The sequence below is a fragment of the Sapajus apella genome, unplaced genomic scaffold (assembly GCF_009761245.1).
Source record: "Sapajus apella isolate SASKATOON/1434 unplaced genomic scaffold, GSC_monkey_1.0 scaffold89, whole genome shotgun sequence".
Taxonomy (NCBI): domain Eukaryota; kingdom Metazoa; phylum Chordata; class Mammalia; order Primates; family Cebidae; genus Sapajus; species Sapajus apella.
Window position 1 is genome coordinate 4,917,478 of NW_022437029.1, and position 6,000 is coordinate 4,923,477.

Consider the following 6,000-nt stretch of genomic DNA (forward strand, 5'->3'; position numbering starts at 1 on the left):
GCAGTCAAAGGCTTTGCTGGGCTGGGATCCTGAGCGCCACCTCACCTGAGATTGTAACACCCCCTCAGGTGCAGACCTGGAGCCTCGTGTGTCCAGGCTTACTCCCTCTCTTCTTTCTTCGCCCTAAAGGTGAGCTCACCCCTCCACCTCTGGAATCCTTCCTCTAACCTCGTGGTTTTCACCCTTTAAAGTGCATACTCATGGCCTGAAGAACTTGTTAAAAAAGGTTCCTCAACCTCACTCAGAGAGATTCTAATTCCAGAGGTCTGGGAGGCCCGTTTGTTCCCACTGCTGATGAGTTCACAGCCCCGTTAGAGGGTCCTTCTTTCTATAACACTGTCTGTGCCCTCTTCAAGGGCTGGAAGAGCCTTAAAACCGCTCCTGCTGACCACTATGCACATCTTCTTGGGTCAGGGGACCATCAAACCTGGCACCTGCTTGAACTGGCTGTGGGATGATATGGGCATAGAGGGAAGAACAAACAAATTAGTATTTCAAAATAAATATCTCCAATTGGAAATTAGGTTCTACTAATAAAACATCACTCATCTGATTTATATGTAGACTGTATACATACTGGCATTTTGTTGAAACTGGGAAGAAAGAAGTTTCTGAAAAGGCTTAAAACCCATTTTCCTAGACAGGGGGCCCTCCTGGTGACAGTGACTGTGGCTTTTGGATTTGTGTACTCAGATAAGCATAGGGTTGAATGAATGATAACTTAATAAAATGTTAAGACATACACATTCACCTTTATTGAGAAACATTAAGTTTACCCTGCCCCCATGGCTCCCATGTGGAGGATACCTTTTTGTTTGCAGTTAGTGGGAAGCGGGTAACAGCTGCCTACTTGGAATATTCTTGAGTTATGAGTAAATACAGAAAACCCGTTTCTTAATAATTATCACCTGTTAAGAGAGCATAACTATGTGGATCAGAATCTGCTCGGGGCCTTCAGCCTGGAAAGCTGACACCCCCTGAGGCTGTCAGCTCAGTAGGCTGCTGGCTTCCCCCCTACACCCTCATAGACCCACTTTGTTGTTCTCTCTGGGTGTCCGCCTCTCATTTCCCTTCTGCGCCGCCTGGGTGAGGTCTCCCAGCTGAGCTGGTACTCAGTACACCTTCACAGAATTCGCCTATGTATGAAAAAAGACTTGCTATCATATAATTACTGATAGTGGTCATTTTTGGTGTTGATATTGCTCTGAGTGAAAATTTTTCTGAATTTAGTTTTATTATAAATTTTAAAAACTGGCCAGACGTAGTGGCTTATGCCTGGAATTCCAACACTTTAGGAGGCTGAGGTAGGAGACTCACATGAGGTCAGGAGTTTGAGACCAGGCTGGACAACACAAGGAGACCCCATCTCTACAAAAAAATTGTAAAAAATTAGCCAGGTGTTGTGGTGTATGCCTGTAGCCCCAGTTACTCAGGAGGTGAGGCAGGACGATCGCTTGAGCCCAGGAGTTGGAGGCTGCAGTGAGCTGTGGTTACGCTGCTGTTACTCCAGTTTGGGTGACAGAGCGAGACCCTCCCTTTAAAAAAATTAAAATAAAATACAAATTATTTTCTCTATTTCAGACATTTTCTTTAATGGACTTACATGATTTTATTGCTAATAAAATAAATAGTACAATTCTGGCCAGGCACAATGGCTCACACCTGTAATCCCAGCGCTTTGGTAGGCCTAGGTGTGTTGATCATTTGAGGTCCGGAGTTCGAGATGAGCCTGGCCAACATGGTGAAACCCCATCTCTACTAAATATACAAAAATTAGCTGGGTATGGTGGCGCACACCTGTAATCCCAGCTGCTTGGGAGGCTGAGGCAGGAGAAAAGCTTGAACCTGGCCGGCAGAGGTTGTGGTGAGCCAAGATCATGCCACTGCACTCTAGCCTGGGGGACAGGGTGAGATTCCATCTAAAAAAAATAATAATAATTACAATCCTAAGGAAAACCTGGAAAGGTCCACAACATTTTTGTTCTGTTTGGGGTAGTAGGTGTATATTGGGGGAGGAATATAGGGTGAGGGACACTTGGAGTTACAAAGAATGGATCTTTTCTAGGCTATTTTGTTGAGTGCGTGAAAGGCACCAGGCATGTGACCTCTCAGATGGATCAGCAGAGAGGCCCCAAAGTGGACTTCTATTGGCTTATATTCAAACCAGAAAATCTAGGGTGGCTCCTGAGAAGCAGGAGTCTCCCCAGGCTCATCTAGGTCTCCAGTGGCCTAGATGAGTATGGACCAGGTTCTAATATGGGTCAGGAGTGCCTGCAGGCCTCTCAACTTTTTAATCTCTGTTTGAAATGAGTACTAATGGAAGAGCCTGTAAATATGGCACCAAAGCATCTAAGGGGGTAATTTGATAATGCTGGTCATTAGGCCATAAGCTGGAACATTATCAAACATCCTATACAGTAGTGAAATCAAACTATAATCAGACCCAGGCCTGGACACCCTGTAAAAGGTGTGTAGCCTGTTTTTTGTTTGTTTGTTTTTTCTTTCTAACTTTCTGAACACGGCCAGCATTTAAAAAATGATGAAGAATTGCATTCCGCAAGTTCTCTATGATGAATTTTCAGGAAGAAAACGTCTGCAGCCATTCCTGGGGGTCCCTGCAAGTCTGTGATGCCAATTCCAGCATCTTCCAGCGGATGCGTCAAGTAGTCTGTGATGGATAAGACTAGGTCTTTGCAGTCCAAAATACCTACAAGATAAGCCACATATATAATTTAGAATGTTTGAGTAGCCACATTAAAAAAGTTAAAAAAAAACCCAGAGGAAATTAATGTTAATAATGTATTTTATTCATCCAGATTTATGCAAAAGTCATTCAACATGTAAGGAATATAAAAAATGTGAGATCACTTACAAGATTTTTGTTTTCTTTTTCTTTTGTTTTCTTTCTTTTTTTTTTTTTTTTTTTGAGACAGAGTCTGTCTCTGTTTTCTAGACTAGAGTATCTCAGCTCACTGCAACCGCCATCTCCCCACTTCTGGGATCAAGCTATTCTCGTGCCTCAGCCTCTTGAGTGGCTGGGACTACAGGCATGCACCACTATACCCCACTAATTTTTGTATTTTTAGTAGAGATGGGGTTTCACCATGTTGGCCAGGCTGGTCTTGAACTCCTGGCCTCAAGTGATCCACCTGCCTCAGCCTCTGAAAGTGCTGGGATTATAGGCACGAGCCACTGCACCTGACCCTACAAGTTTTTGTACTAAGTCTTTGGAATTCCATGTGTGTCACACCTACAGCACATCTCCATTTGGACTAGCAACATTTCAGGTGCTTAACTGCCACATGTGGCTTATTGAACAATGCAGGGCCAGGTAAATGCAAGTGGATTTCCTGAGATGTTGCTATTGTATTTAGCAAGAACATATTATTTGTTAATGAATTCAAAATATGACTGGGCCTTCATGTTACACTCAGTCTTCAAAGATCTTTTCTAACATTTGGTGAAGAATCAAGCATCTTTCTCAAGTACCAAAGATCTTAATTCCCAGGACTTTAATATACCTAGTATTTTCTGTGTTTAAAATGTGACTCTCTCACAAATACTGCAAAATGGATCAAAGAAAAATTAGCCTTACTACCATTCGAAAATTTAGCTTCAGTATATGAAAAAAAAATTTACCAGATGATGAAAAATTATGAGGTTACATGTTTACCAAAACATTTGTATTAACCCTTTCTTATCCTTGTGGAAAGAGCAAGCTATGAAATCCTACAAACCCCATAAATACACAGATTTGTAAATGGTTTTGGAAGCCCATAAACAGGGGCTAAGGTATTACCTGCAGGTGCAAACTGCAGTTTATAAGTTCTTTAGTACATCCCTAGTACCAGGTCATGAAGTGATTGTAGCTTGTCTTGGCAGAGCCTATAACATGATGACAGCCCACCACAGCGAGAAATTATTCCATTTCCTCAAGCTTGTGGACTGCACTGCTCTTCTGGAAACACGTAACGTATTCCTTTATACTTATATAATGAGCCACTCTCCTGAGGTTGTTTTAAAAGAAAAGCCAATATTCTTCAACTGTACTTCATTTATCTTGTAAAATCAGTTGTAGCCGCAAAGCTCTACAAACAAAAATTAAAAAAAAGAAGAAGACGTGACACACTCATCTGCTAATATTCAAAATGCAGCTATCTCCTTTCATAGTTTTCATTTAGTCTTTGGAAATATGTGTTTATGAACAGGTAAATAAATGTAGCTCCCTAGTGTCGATGACTGTGTTATATATGTCTGTCTGAGAATTTGTTTCATCTAGGTTATCTAATACATTAGCATATAATTACTCATAATATTCACTTACAATCCTTTTTATTTTCGTAATGTCAGTAGGGATGTGCCTTTTTTTTTTTTTTTTTTTGAGATGGAGTCTCGTTCTGTCACCCAGGCTAGAGTGCAGTGGTGCGATCTCAGCTCAGTGCACCTTCTGCCTCCCAGGTTCAAGCGATTCTCCTGCCTCTGCCTCCTGAGTAGTTGGGTTACAGGCATGCACCACTATGCCCGGCTAATTTTTGTAGTTTTAGTAGAGACGGGGTTTCACCATGTTGGTCAGGCTGGTCTCAAACTCCTGACTTTGTGATCCACCTGCCTCGGCCTCCCAAAGTGTTGGGATTACAGGCGTAAACCACTGCGCCCGGCCTTTTTTTTTGAAACAGAGTTTCATTCTTGTTGCCTGGGTTGGAATGCAATGGCACAATCTCAGCTCACTGCAACCTCTGCCTCCTGAGTTCAAGCGATTTTCCTGCCTCAGTCTTCCAAGTAGCTGGGATTACAGGCATGCACCACCATGCTCAGCTAATTTTGTATTTTTAGTAGAGATGGGGTTTCATCATGTTGGTCAGGCTGGTCTTGAACTTCTTACCTCAGGTAATTCACCCATGTTGGCATCCCAAAGTACTGGGATTACAAGCATGAGCCACTGCACCTGGCCATTGTCTCTCTTTCATTCCTGATTTAATAAAGTGAGCTATCTTTCTTCTTGGACAGTCTACTAAAGGTCTGTCAATTTTGTTCATCTTTTCAAAGAGCCAACTTTTGCTTAATTTATTTCCTTTATTGTTTTTTCCCATTCTCTATTTTATTTCTCGTCTAGGTTTTGTTGTGGCCTTCCTTCTGCTTGCTCTGGGTTTGGTTTGCTTTTCTTTTTCCAGTTTTTTAAGGTGAAAGATTAAGTTATTGATTTGAGATATTCTTTTTGATAAAGGTGTTACCACTATAAATTTTTCTTTAAGTACTGCTTTAGCTGTATCCCATAAGTTTTGGTATTTTTTCATTTTAATTTATCTCAAAGTATTGTCTAATTTTCCTTGTTTTTTATCCTTTGATGTGTTGGTTGTTTAGGAATGAGTTTTTAAAACGTTCGCATATTTGTGAATTTCCCAAACTACTTTCTGTTGTGTATTTCTTTTTTTTTTTTAAAGATTTTTTTTAAATTATGGCAAAATTTACATAACATAAAATTTACTATAGTAACCATTTTTAGATGTACAGCTCAATGGCATTAAGTACATTCATATTGTTATGCAACCATCACCACCATGCATCTCCAGAACTTTTTCATTTTCCCAAACTGAAATAGTAACTTTTAAGCAATTTCTGTTGTGGATTTCTAATTTAATTTTGTTGTCGTTGTTGTTGTTTTGTTTTTTGAGATGGAGTCTTGCTCTGTTTCCTAGGTTGGAGTCCAGTGGCATGATCTTGGCTCACTGCAATCTCCGCCTCCCAGGTTCAAGTGATTCTCATGCCTCACCCTCCCGAGTAGCTGGGATTTCAGGTACACACCACCACACCAGGCAAATTTGTGTGTGTGTGTGTTTTTTAGTAGAGATAGGGTTTCACCATGTTGGCCAGGCTGGTCTCAAACTCCTGACCTCAAGTGATCCAGCTGCCTCGGCCTCCCAAAGTGCTGGGATTTCAAGTGTGAGCCACTACTTCTGGCATTAATTTAATTTCATTGTGGTTGGAGAACATGCTTTATGT